The sequence below is a fragment of the Carya illinoinensis genome, chromosome 13, assembly GCF_018687715.1.
Source record: "Carya illinoinensis cultivar Pawnee chromosome 13, C.illinoinensisPawnee_v1, whole genome shotgun sequence".
Classification (NCBI taxonomy): domain Eukaryota; kingdom Viridiplantae; phylum Streptophyta; class Magnoliopsida; order Fagales; family Juglandaceae; genus Carya; species Carya illinoinensis.
Genome location: NC_056764.1, coordinates 24,973,530 through 24,988,782, shown reverse-complemented (window position 1 = coordinate 24,988,782; position 15,253 = coordinate 24,973,530).

The window sequence follows — 15,253 nt, the reverse complement described above, 5'->3', positions numbered from 1 at the left end:
TATGTTATAGTTATTGAATTAAGAACACATAAATATCAATGGAATGAGAACATATTTTTTTTTTAAAATAGTAAAAGTCATCTAATAATTTATGTGGTAGGTCCCTACACTGATTTAAGTTTCATGTATGTAACAAAGCTGCACCAGAAGGTTTCATTGTTGAAGGATATTTGTTAGAGGAATTATTGACGTTTTGTTCTCGTTATTTAGAATCCCCTCGAACAGTTTTCAATAGACCATCTAGAAACCCGGATGATTCTAAAGAGAAAGTTGTTGACGTTCATATCGATTTTACGTTGTGGACCCAAGCACATCGCTATATTCTCTTCAACTCTGACGATTTCACTTCATTCTGAATGTGAGTTGCAATGCTTAATAAGTACGAGTCAAATTACATTTCATTTATATTTGTGTAATTATAACAGACATTTGTGATGTCGTGAACATATATAGGATGCACTTGGAAATAATGAGAAATACAGTTGATGGGAATCATTTATTGAATGATGAATTACAGAAGAGGCACGAAGACCAATTTTAATTGGTTTCAAGACTATGTATGGATTACACCCAAGACCAATTTTATTGTGCCTCTGTAGCTAATTTTCATCATTTTAATCAATGCTAATAATCCAACCTTTCAGGTAATGAAAATGAATGACAATGGAAAAAGTGAATTGGGCCATAAAGTCGTAATGCATTCTAAAGGTCTCATGTAAGTTGCCAAAGAATTTAAGCGAATTGTCATTAATGGCACAAAATTTCACACTAGGAATCATGAAAATGGGAAGAAAACTCATAATTGTGGTGTTAGTGTATGTACTGATCAAGATGGCCCTGCTTAATATGGCCAATTAACACGCATAATTGACGTTATGTATTATGATGGGTTCCGATATGTGTTATTCAAATGTGATTAGTCAGACGTTGCTCGGGGTAGAGCTTTCAAGGTGGACGAGTTTGGCTTTTCTCTTGTAAATTTTTCTCAGTTAGTACACACTGGTAGTCGGATAACTGATGATCCATTTGTTTTATCTTCCCAAATATCTCAAGTATTTTATGTGGCAGATGAAAGATGCCCAAATTGGGTTGTGGTTGTTAGGACAAAACCAAGAGACGTTTATGACACTGGTGAAGAGGAAATGACTGACGATGATGATGATGAATATTTGGTCAACAAATATTGTATTAACACTTCCAACCATGAAGCTACTGAACCTGATATTGATGATGTTGTGTGGATGCGAAATGACATAGATGGAATGATGATCGAAACTCCTTAATAGTGTTGAGTAAGAAATATATAATGTTAGACTATTTAACATGATATCTCTTATCACATAAATCTATCAAATATCATGCTCTAAATATTATTATTTCTATTGATTTGCATATATGTAAATTTGTTTTTGTATAGGTACAATGGGTCCAAAAAAAAAAGGCAAAGACTATCGTACCACAGTTGCGAAGACAATCTACAAGGCTACAAGCTGTCCATAGCGCAATTTGATATGGTAGCCCATTCATTACCCTTTGTCGATAGGCCACCCCTTTCCTTTGATAGGATGGTGGAGTCACCACCTTCTATAGATTGTCCTTCCCAACCATCATTATCTTCACAGCAATGGACCCAACCTTCTACATCAAGCCAAATGGGAGGCCAACTATCCACACATACAGAGATGAGCAAAGAGACGGAGCCATGCACATCTGTACCAATAGCACCTAGTTTGGAAGCAAAAAATGTTGACTTGTGTTTTGACATTGGAGATCGCTTTCTTGTCATCGTCGGTATGTTTTTGTTTTTCTTACTTATTATTTATTTCACTATGACTGCATATTTACAAAATATTAACAATGTAACTAAATCTATTTTTGCAGATAGTAATGGAAATCAAGTAAAGAGACTATTGCACTCTATTCATGATATTTGGCATCTTCTAGAAGGGGAGCGAATTGAAATGGAGCTCAACATTCTTGGTTAGCCCATCAAAAAGCAAGACTCAAAGGTGGTAAGGTTTGGTGGTCTGATAGCGAGAAGTAATAAGTTAGTTCCAATAATTTACAAAGATTGGAGGTTGATACCTAAAACCATAAAGGAGGAAGCGTGGTGTCTTATAAAGGTATATATGATTTTTCATATTAAAACAGTATTATTAATTAAATAGGTATATTTTGAAAATTTTGGTAGAAAGCTACTTACTCACCTGTGTAAATTTATTTTGACTGTAGGGCAACTTTAAAGTTCTTGATGACAAATTGGATGTATTCAAAAAATGGATACTAAAGGACTTGGGAAATAAATGGAAAGACTACAAGCATGAATTGAAGAAAAAGTTACTTAATGAAAAAGACACATTTGCAGCACAAGTTGTGGCAAGGGCAAGTCCTAATATGGTGGACTTAGAGCAACTAGTAGAGTTGGCCAATCTTTGGCTTGATCCAGAATATATGGTAACAATGTGCTTATTTCTATTATAGATTTATAAAGTCAAACAACTAGTTATTTTAATTATAATTCTCATAATATTTTACATGTTGTAGTCAAAATGTAATAAAAATAAGGAGTGTCGTAAGAAGCAGGTGGTCGTTCATATCGGAGGATCAAAAAGTTTAGCAAGATATGCCTTGATGTGGTATTTATTTAATTAATATTTATCTATTGTTGAATATTTGTTAGTTCTTTGTTTTCGATATATGTGTTTAATCTAAAATATTGGACGTAGAAAAAAATCAACTGGGACAATGCTAAGTCGAGCCTAGTTGTTTGTCAAGACCCATAAGAAAAAGGATGACACACACTACAATGATGACACGAGGAAGAAAGTGGTATTTTTATTTTCAAATGTATAGCTTTTTTAATTTTAAAGGATTTATAAGATGAAGAATGTATTTTTTTATTATCTATTACAGGTTGAGATGGAGGAACTTTTAACATAGGACACAAATTCTACAGAAATGGGGTCTAGTAGAATCATGACTTGGGCATCAGATGATGTTTATTCGAAAGTTATGGGCCCAAAACGGCTTGGATGTGTACGCAGTTTGGGGTTTGAGCCAACCCCTAGAAGGCAACCTTGTCAACATTCACTACCGACTTCAAACCAAGAAGATGGTATATTAAAGGAAGAGTTTGACAAAATGTAGAACAAACTAATTGAATTACGGAACTTAGTAAACACATTATTGCATACACAGGTGAGCACCCCACATATGTTTAAATGATATCAATCAACCTTGATTTAAAATTTTTGGACCCTTATTTGAATTTATATTCAGGATTCAGGACAAAATCGAAAAGCGAATGAAGAGGAAGAGAAAGATGAAGAAGAGGAAGAGAACGATGAGGACGATGATTGAGGGTCGGGATTATAAGTGAGACTATAATTGAGACTATATTTATGGTATTTGCAATATATCGATGTTTGCTCTGTTTTGGTGGTATTCACAACTTTCCTTAATTGAGATTATATTTATGGTTATGTTATATATCGACGTTTGCTATATTTTGTCAAGTTGAAATTAGGATGGATTATAAAAGGAGAAGTGTTGGATTATGCATTATTTTTACTAGTCTTTTTGGAAGTTGAGCACAATGTTTAAATATTTTTTTCATAAAGCTCGCAAGCACCACATTCTTTTTAAAAAAAGAATAAATATGAGATCCATATTAAAAGATTAAATTTTAAATTATAGACTCTATTTTTTTCAAAATGAATATTGTACGACACTTGCATAATTTTAAAAATGAATGCACAATACTTACGTTACTGTATTGTACATTAGTTATTAAATATTGAAGGAAAGAAATTGAACGGCGGTGCATTAAGATCTCGACATGTGAACTCTCTTCTATAGTTCTATTGAACCTCCCTCCCTCTAGAACTAGAATGTGATATATGGAACCTACTTGTAGGACATCCTAGAAATTCAACTAAGATTTTGGGGGTATTTCTGTATCATTTAAATAAGTTTTATTTATTTATTTTACAACCAATAAATTTATAATAGCCTTCACCGCTGATGCTATATTTTATTTCCGGTGTAATAAGCCAGCGCATTTATCAATTACCAGCAATTCATCGATCTCGGCATTTTGTAAATGCCGCCAATGCTATATAATTATTACTGGCATAACAATATAAATGCTGGAAACCATAATGCTATACTGGCGTAAACTTAATCAATTGTTGGTATTTTGTGAAATGCTACTGATGCTATATATTATTACCGGCGGTATATTATAAATGCCGACAAACACGTTTAATATAACAGCGTATAATTCATAAACTATTGGTGTTTGTTTAAATGCCACCAAAAACATATATTATTACCGAAAAAACAATATAAATGCTGGGAAACTACTAATTTTCTGGTGCATAATTGCTATATTGGCGACGTTGTTATAAACGCTGCCAAAGTTATATATTATTACAGGCGTAAAAATTTAAACGCTAGGAATCTTAATAATTTACTAGCGGAAAATTTAAGCGCCAATAAATTTATATATCTACCAGCGCATAAACAAACGCCGCCAATTTTAACTTTTTTGTAGTGAAACCAAAAGGAAGACTTAGTTACAATCCTCTAAGGATAGCAAGAATCTCAATCCTGGATGAATCTTGAATTGCCATTTCCTTATATTGGTTGCCATAAATACCCCTCCTTGGCTAGTTAGAAGAATCAGACCCACACCTGCACATCCTTGTTCATGGAATATAGCCGCATCCACATTAAGTTTGACAACACCCTAAGGTAGAAGTTTCCAATGGGTACTTTTGCTAATATAGCCCGTAGGAGCTCCCTTGATTGTCTTAAAGGTCTTTTGCAATGGCAGAACTTGATTAATCATAGACTTAGTCAACAATTGGTTGCCTCCAAATATCATTTTATTTCTTCTGAACCAGCATCCCCATGCAATCAAGAAAAATAACTCCAAATATTCCTTTTTATAGCGCTCTTGCACATGTCGAGCAATATCCACAAAATATAAGTTGGGATTAGAAATGTGTAACTCAGATAAGTGCTTATTCCAAGTTTCTCTCAAAAGTGGACATTGATATAATGCATGAGTAGTGTCCTCTATAGTCTTTGAACAAAGTTGAAATAGATCATCTTCCACTACATTCCTCCTCTTTAGGTTTAACTTTGTAGGTAACCCATTCATACATGCCCTCTAAGCAAAGACCTTCACTTTATTAAGAATGCTTGGTTTCTAGATGTCTCTCCAAATACAATTTTGCCTACTAGCATCTAAAGTTTCACCTTGTCCACTATTGACATACATATCTCTGAATAACTGATAGGCACTTTTCACATTAAACTTACCATTTTTCCCCATATCCCAAATCAGTGTATCTTCTTGTCTTGCTGGACTAATAAGTATCTTTAGAACCTCATCTGCTACTGCAAGTGGTAGAATGCTTCAAACTTTTGATACATCTTGCCATCTACTGTGAGGATCAATGAGATTCTTCACTTTGTCCCCATACTGCCTGATCTCCCCCTCTCCTTTGCATTTTAAGGTCTCTAAAACCTGCGATCCAACATTCATCCCAAATGTCAATTTCTCCCCTTATATGCTATTAGTCATTTGTTAATTAGTATTGTTATTATTATTACTTATTTATAATGGTTATCAATCTTAATTGTAATCTCCACTTTAGAGTGATGGCACCTAGTATTAGGAACAACCATAATTGAGCCCTTTTGGCATCAAGTCATAGTGAGAACCTTGATATCACCATTGCTACAATGACTCGATTCTTCTGGTTGATTGGCAATGGTCAAGTTTTGGGATCTGTAGAGTTCTACAAGCTAGGCATTTCTTGAAGCAATTTACCTACCACCGTGCTCGAATCATGGATTCTCAGAATTGGATAGAGAGAATGGAGAAAACATTCAAAGTCCTTTGTTGTACAAATGACCAGAAGGTAACTTTCACCACCTACAATCTGAAGGATATGGTAGACTAGTGGTGGGAATTTAGAATTCCTTCGGCAAGAATTGGGATAAAAGTTTCCCATTCCTAGGATTCACTAGTGAAGGTTTTCCTAGATAGCTTTTTTGCTCAGGCTCTCCAAAAGTTGAAGGCCAAAATAGTTTTCTAATTTGACCCACAAGTTAATGACATTTGACTAGTATGCTACTAGGTGTCTTGAGTTGTCTCTTGTATTCAATGTTATCATATTTCATACCAGGAGAAAAAGGATGTTTGAATGAGGATAAGGGAGTGATTCTGCCACTTAGGATTTGTAACTTGATGAACTTGGTCACTAGGGAAAACATTGTAGTAGAAGACATCCAAAAGGGCATAGAACTAAGTAGTCATAGGAAATGTTAGAAGCAGCAACAATAGTAGTCCCCCAACTGGAATAAGAAGCCTTACCAAAACAGATTTCAAGGGCAACCATACGGGAGTTAGACTTATCCTAGTTTCCAAGCATTTAGGGACATTATTATGGGGTCAAAATGTTTGCTACCAGTGTGGGAAGCTGAACTAACTCTCTTGAGATTCCTAGGTGAAGAGAGCACCAATGCCAATGAAGAATAGTGAGCAAAAGGATATGACCACAACATGAGTATGTGCTCTCTCACCCTTGACAACATAGAGGAGTCAAATGATGTGGCTATAGGCACTCTTTTAATTTTCTAGTTAGAGAGAGAACCCAATAGTTGAAATGGGCAGTGTCATACTGTTGCACCATTGCTTTATCCGTCACTTCCATTTTGATGGCTCCGTACTTTAGCATGCAACTGTTGGCCTAGGTGGGGTGCACAGTGGTTCAGGTTAGTGGCAGATGGTGGTATGCATGAGAGTTAGAGAGGGTTGTGTTAGTGCGACATGTAGCTTGGTCTTAAACTGGTTGTTAGTGCAACAACTTCTACATTTGAGGATGCTTTATTTTGGGTTGCTTGAAATAAAGGGTGAGACCAACTTGTGGTGAAGGCAACAGTGGCGAGGGACCGTGGTGTTGGTCTTCTATGTGTGGAGCCTAGTTGTATTTATGGTTGCACATTTTGATGGCCAGACTTGATAAGGATCCGTTGCAATTATTATTTTTTTTTTGGGTAGATTTTCAATGAGGCTTGGGCCAATTCAAACCCCCAAGAAGGTGAATTACAAACAGCTATATCATATTGATTTAGTCCACCCAGGAGGGTATCCATGAAGCTGGAAGCACCTATCCACCGTGTGTCCATTGTATCCATAGTGTGTACAATGAAGCGTAGATTTCTTGGGTTTTTCTTTTGAAAATCTGCATTGGTTTGCAGTAGGATTTGACTGTTTAACCATTTGTGCATGAGTTTCATTAGGAACTGAGTTGGTCAGTTGTCTTTGGCTTTCTTCTTGAAGTAATAAGGAAAAGACATTGGCTATAGTTGGTAATGGGATTGAAAGAAGCAACTGACTTCTTATGGATGCAAAAGAATCACTTAAACCAACTCGAAACATTAGGACATAATCTGATTGTTGCCTTTGTAGCAGAAAAGAGAAAAGATCACATGTACAATTTGACATTTTTCCACAAGATCATGTTAGAAAAGGACGATAACTAACATATTCATCCCATAATGTCTTGAAGGCATTAAAGTAATCGGTGATAGAAGAAGAACCTTGGTTAATGCAACTCAAAGATTTTTCAATGTGAAAGACCCTTGGTCCATCACTTCTTAAGTATTGAATCTTTAATTCATTCCAAGGATCAAGAGATGAATTCACATATAGCAGACTATTTCGAATATATTTGGAAATAGAGTTTATAAACCAAGAAAGTACCAAGTTATTAGCCCTCAACCAAGCTGTGTGAAGAATAGATTGAGAAATATTTGGAGGTCGAATTGAACCATCGATGAAGGCCACTTTATTCTTGACAGATAAAGCAATGGTGATTGAGCTGCTCCAAGTAACATAGTTATCTCCAGTAAAGATCTATGAGATGAGAAGAGCACTAGGGTTATCACTTGGATGCAGATAGTATGGACTGGATGTATTATCTGAAGAATTTGTGTTGACAGAATAGGTAGAACTAATAGAAGCCATTTCAAGAATGAAAGAAAGAAAGAGCAAGAATCACAAACTTCGAAAGAAAAGGCTGTGCAGAGAAATCACTACAAAATCTTGAAGAAATTGTAATGCAAAGAAGAAAAGAAATATGAAGAAAGCAATCAAAAGATCAAAGAACTTAATGAAATCCATGAGAATGCAGAGGATGAATCGATTTTCAGAAAATCAATATGCAAAATTTCTGTCCTGATACCATGTTAAGAACACAATGAAATGAAAAAGAGAGCTTGAAAACAGAGGAAATGAAAAGAAGTGAATTACAAAGTTTGCTATTACATCATATTTATACTAAAATGTAAACTAACAGAATTAACTAATTACATTGTTTAGCCTTAGCCTTTTCTACCTTGGACTTTAATTCCATATTATCTATATGTGGTGCAATGCTCCAACACCAACTAGTAGTGTAGTTAGCACCGTGCTGCGGTGGCAACACCTTGGCGATGCGTGCTGCTTTGTCCATTGCACCTCCCCAAGGTGCACTCCAAAGCAACCACCTCCAAGTGCGCACGTCTTACCAAGTCGTACAAAACACATTTTCCTATGCACAACTAGGGGGCATTGCACAACACCCAAAGGGTGCACATAACTTCCTCGTCAGCACAACATCAGTGTTTGTAATGCCATGGGTGGCACTACCACTGCATATTTTGCTTAAGGCACTGCCTGTGGCACTACTGTTGCCAATTGCAATGAGAACCAAGCTTTGCATGTGGCTTCGCATGTAGATCTGATGGCAGCAAAGCCTACAACTCCATCTTGCTGCACGTCTTTGCTTGTAGTAGAGGTGGCCCCCACACCTAGCAGCTCCCTTTACCTCCACTAAACACTGCTATGTGTGGTGTAGCATCGAGATTAGGAGCACATCGACATAAATGGGTCCATGCAGCTTTGAGTCGGTGGTTAGAACCACTACTTGTGCATCGGCGCCGCTACATGTGTTGCTATAATAACCAATCTCAAACAAACATGGTTACCACAGGAAAAAAGAAAAATATATTACAGAAGATATATTTTTGAAATATCAATAAGCAGAGAACAAATGAAATGGAGAATAACCGATCAGATGCTCTCCTACTAGTGTTAGGAAAAATAATAGATTAGAGTATAGCGAAAGCAATATTATCTTGTTGGCAGATTGTAAATTTTGTGTTGTACATTGTTCCACTAATTTGTTGTCATCATTGTTGTTTATCAGAAATCATCCTGTCGATGGTGGAGTTTGTTAGGTCTGTGCAACCGGATTTGGATTTGGATATCCAAGAACATCCGGATCTAGATCCGGCTTTTTAAAATTGGACAAATATCCACCTAGATAAATCCAGTCAAAACCCTAGGCGTGTATTGGATTTGGACCTGTATACCTAAATTGTAACTGGATATCCAAGTTTAATACTCTTTTTTTTTTCTTTTTTTTGCATTTTTTAGAAAATTATATTTTTAACACTTTTTGAACTTTTTCTTTTTTAAAAGCCCTTTTCACTTTCTAAAAAAAAAAAAAAATCCTTTTAGCACCTTTTAAAAGGCCCCCCCCCCCTTTTTTTTTTAAAAAAAAAAGAAAAAGATATCACTTAAACACTTTTTATGATTTGTTTTAATAAAATATTTTAACACTTTTTAAGTGGCTTTTTTAACAGCCATTATGTTTATTGTTTTTTATAAGAATTTTTTAATAAAATGAATATCTTTATAGGCATTTTAAATATTTTATTGCCCATTCAAATTTTTATAAAAAAAAACTAAATAATAATAATAGACATCAATACACACACACAAAATATTGCATATTATATTGTTGTTTACATCACAATGCAAAACATCAACTTTACAAAGAACAAATGTTAAAATTCAAAAGACAAATAAGGTTGTGAAAATGAGGCACATATTGGAAGGTCTTCCATGATTCAAAGCCATCATCCTTCTTTAGCTTCTCTCCTCTCCTTCCCATTGCCATCATCTCCTAATAATGCACAACCAAGAAACCGAGCCAAGTAATTGTCAAGAACTTGCTACTCAAAGCCAACATCTATAAGAACGATAAAGCTTAGTGATTTGACAAGCATGTATATATCTTATATTTTTAAATATCTCTGAGTTTTTAATTCCAAATTTGGAGGCTAGATTTACCACTTCCATTCTATTTTCAACATGCATGTACAGATCACCATATCAATAAACTTTAAAGTCTCCTAAACAAAATTTAATTATGTTTAGAACCGAAAGATTAAGTAATGAAGGAAAAGATTAGTTCACAAGAACTTGCTAACATAGTGAAGAAAAGTAAATCTCAAAACCTACTGTAAATGGAACTTCGCAAAAACGATAATGTTATTGAAATAAAACATGCAATTCTAGATGGTACAAATCTTCACTTATTGAAAACTTGTAGTGGAACCTGCTTATGAAATATCAAATCTACAAACACAGGTAATAGCTCATGTTGCCAAAGCTGAAGATGAAAGATTGGGCCACGCAAGGCACTAACATGATGGCTATTTCCATCAAAATTCAAAGTTGCTATCAATGGTTTAAAAGTCAATATTAGGTTCGATGCATAGAAGTTTGTTTAATTGTATTCCACAATAATGAACAGAGTCAAAAGAAATATATACCATATGCACAGTTCATAGGCCAAAGATTCTTAATACTTTCTTTCTTTCTTACCTTTGCAAACTTGTATTCTAGTCAAATCTTCAACGAAGAGTAATGCGGGAAATTTGTGATGTAATAGGGGAGATGTTGTAGAGATTGACACTTGGGTGGATGCAATGGGGAAAAATGGAATGCGTAGGGACTGTATAATATTTGAAAATCTTCTTATAAAATCATACCTGATGATCACAATACACAAAACATAATTGTAACGACTTGGTCCTAAAGGTTCGGAGAGTTGACTCTTATAACCTTATAAGCAACCTCAACAAAACTGATATATTCTCCAGATTCAAATACATACTTTCTAAAAGTCCAAGCCCAGCATAAATACTTCTAATTTAATTAACTGTATATAATAATCCATCAAATCATACTGAAATCAAACAACTTATTAAATAAATCTAGCAACAGCACTAGTACCCCGAGGTACTCAACCACTATTCTCAACTATTCTTGAAACATACTCTAATACTGATCCTCAGTTGTATCATCAAAGTCATCTGAAAAATGTTATGGAGAGAAGGGGGTGATTTATCAACAACTTATTAAGCAAAGAAACTATACTAGTGTGTAAACATGAGCATTTACAAAAAATTTGAATGCAGAGCAAAACATTTCCATTTTCAAAGTGCAGGAGCATAAACATGTTATCAAAATATCAAAGCGAAGATTTAGATATGTTATCATTCAAAAATATCCTTTAGCATAGCATAAATGATGATGATCATCATATTATTAGAACAGAGGCCATGAATAACCCTCATGGTAGGGTTGCCCATATGTGGATAGCCAAACAAAACATAAATTACTCTATCATCAAGGTGTGCACTTAAATAGAGACCACTACTATAACCCGTGGTAGGGCCATATCCACTATTATTAACCATGGTTAGGCCATATCCACTATTATAACCTGTGGTTGGGGCATATCCATTATTATCGCTCATGATTGGGCCATATGCCACTATTATCACCCAAGGTAGGGCCATAATTGAACAGAGTGGAAACATAATCAGAAAATCATGCCAAAGGTTTTTTAGAAGTCACATGTTATCAAAATAGAGCATTGAACAAAATCATTTCATCTTCAAAATCAAATCGGATCAAGAGCATATTCATATAGTTATGCACAAAATTTTATATTCACTCTTTTTGCATAATCCAGAAAACAAAATGTCCAAAATAAGTTCATGCCTACACCAGTTATGATAAAAATGCTTTCTCTTTTGTCAGAGTTCATGAATAATGCGGAATAAATAACTAAGGTTATTTTCACATTTCTTTTCAAAAATCAACATGCATATTTTCCAAAATCAACCTTAGTTCATTTCTTTTATACAAATTCTAGCATAGAAACCTTGCTTACCTGAACTTTTTCACTTTTCTGATTTCCTCACAATAGTGCCAAACCAAAATCAATCATTACCTATAAAAAATTCATGTACTAGAATAAGTATCTAAATGAACATATAACTCGTATTTATACCTGAAATACCTATTTTAATCCCTCAAAGCCTAAAATTCTTTTAACTCTAATAATACTTTCACTTTCTAAATTTCTCAATATTCTCATAATTGAATAAATATTCTGCTTAACCCATAATTAATTTAATAATGATATCTTAAACTATCCAACATATTAATAACATAGAATACTTTGATCATTTTAGATTCCCAAAAAAGAAATAGGTTTACTTTCTCATAACTAACATAATTAATCAATTTTAGAAGAAGTCTAATAATACCCATATCATTTAAATATTCCTAACACATTCCTTTATTTTACAAATATTATTTTATTGGCATAGATATATCCACATCTATAAAAAAAACATTAACGATTCATTCAAACATTAAACTTTAAGCATTTTAAAATAAAAGATTAAACACTTATTAATTACTACTAAATAATATAAATTAATACCTTTCATAATTTTCAGGATGGAGGCAAATAAATTTTGGCTAACACTAGAAATAAATCAAGCCAAATCCACTTTAACACATTAACAAGCTTTTGAAAATAAAACAACCAATATCATAAATGTTAGACCCAAAATGAGTTAGGCATGTGGGCTTTAATGGCCATACTAAAATTATAGCTAGGTACTACTAAAAATAGAAAACCTAAACAATATAATAAAACCAGAGAATTTTCAAGCAACGGCTACCCAATGAAAAACTGACTAGAGGCATCATGGATGAAATGGTGAGCTTGCAACAAGCTAAGGGCGGTGCGGCTGAGCTTACACCAAGAAGGGAGAAGGCATGCAGTAGCGTACACAGAGAAAACCAAGAATGGTGACAAAGCGGGCTAAACATCAACATTGGTTGTTACGACAATGGATTGTGGTGGCGCAGTGAGGATACTGTGGTCTAGCTTCCGTCACTAGCAATGAAGGGAACTACAATAGCCAAGAATGGCCTCTGGTTGAGCAACGATTTTGAGAGCTGAAATATGCTCTATTTTAATTGGCAAAAATAGGTTGGGTGGTTCTCAGTCTGGTCTATGGCTTGTAGAGGTGGTTCACTGAAACTTAGGTTGCAACAACTCTATTCTTGGCGAATTCTCACACACAGATTACATATATACATATATATATATATATACACACATACAGCCATGAACCCTAGAAGGGAAGAGTCATAAATGGCATGGAACGTGAGTGACGTGGAACTAGTCTTTGCTTTCATGGACTTGGGTATTAAACGTAGAAGGTTTGGGCTTTTCCCTTGACTTGTAGGTCTTGATTCAACTTCTAAAAATAATCTAACTTGTCCCACAATTTTCTCGACCTATGAAAAGGTTTCACCTAATCGAATAAAAAATATTCAATGATTTTAACCTACTTAACAAGCCTAATAAAAATATTCGATATCTACCAAAAATAAAAATTTAGGGCTAAAATCCAATCGAAAAAAAAATACTCATCAATCTTTAGTGGGCCTTTCATCCATATAAACCAAAAAATTTTAGACAGCAGGCTTGGTGCTGTCCTGAGTGTTACAATAGTAGCCCCGGCCCGGTCCTTACCACAAATAAAGAATGCTTAAGTTGTCGAAGTTGAAGGAGGAGGGCTACCTTAAGAAGGAAACAAATGTAGAAATTAAGTGAAAATTGGTAAATTAATACTAAAAAATTAAAACTAACAAATAAAAATATTTACCTTCGATGTTAACGCCTTCTGCATACTCCCCCACCTCTTAAAAATTAATTGGTTTACAACCCAACCAATTTTTCATGCAGATTAATGCTTGGACATTCTTCGGTGCTAATGAGCTTTGAAAGGGGTTTGATACACATCCACCGATGTTGAATGTGGACTCGGTTGCAACGGTGGAAATAGGGATGGTAAATATATCACATGCGATCTCTGCAAGGGTGGGATATCTAAACGAGTTCCTCTTCCACCATGTCAAAATCTCAAACTCAAATCTTTTTGGTTCAATTACATCAATCAAATACCTATCCACCTCTGATCTAAATATTGAATTGTTTTGCTCCTCAAGATATTGCTTTAGAACTGTATCAAAATCTTCACAATCTAGGTCATCACAAATAATACTTAAGGAGCTTCTGCAGGTCACATTTGATCCTCTACTACCTAGCCATTAAACTTGTGGCATTGCTCAATCAAATGATCGATGAGAAATCTCACTTTGGTCTCAATTCTATCTCCTCATTCATCCCTTGTGTACCTTTTCAACAAATATGCCAAGACTGTAATCTTATATCAATGATCAAGGACAAAAACTATATTAACAATCATGTTTATCCTATCCATGTTTCTCCAATATTTATCAAACTTAAGCTTCATTTTAGATGCCATGCTCATCAACATATCACCCTCACTCAGACACATTTTGTTGAAAGTGTGCTCAATTGTACAAAATTGCTGAAATAGCATAATTGAGGACATGTACAATGAGCCAGTTATTTTCAAGTTTGCATCATAAAAAACTTTTAAAAACTTAATAAAAATCCAAGCCCTTTGCCAATTGACTCACTCAAAAATGAGTAGCACTAAAGCTATCCCAAGTGCAAGAGGATATCGTGTAATAATTAGGAATAAATTCCTAGATCGTCTCCTCAGGGAAAGTTACTTAAAAATCAAACTCATTGAAAAGGGTGAAAAACTTTACAAAGAGAAAATAAAATGATGGTATGTGCAATGGATGGAAAAGGGTACTAGTCATGGACTAGATTCATGTTTTTAGATTTTGATTGTCGGATTGGAATGTAAAGGACTAATAGATTAAATTTAGAAATTAATAAAACTAAATTATGAATTAAACTAAATTAGGAAGTAATTGACAAAACATGCACTGAAAATTAAAAAGCCCCAAAATCAATGTTCTAGGGTTCATCATTATATTCAAATCACAAATTCTCAAATTAAACCACTGTAATTGTAATCACTATTAAAATGAAAGCTTAACGAAACAATAAAAATAAATAACATGAATTAAATGAATAACAAATAAATTACTCAAACGTCTAAATCAAAATTCTGCAAAATAATTCAAAAACTT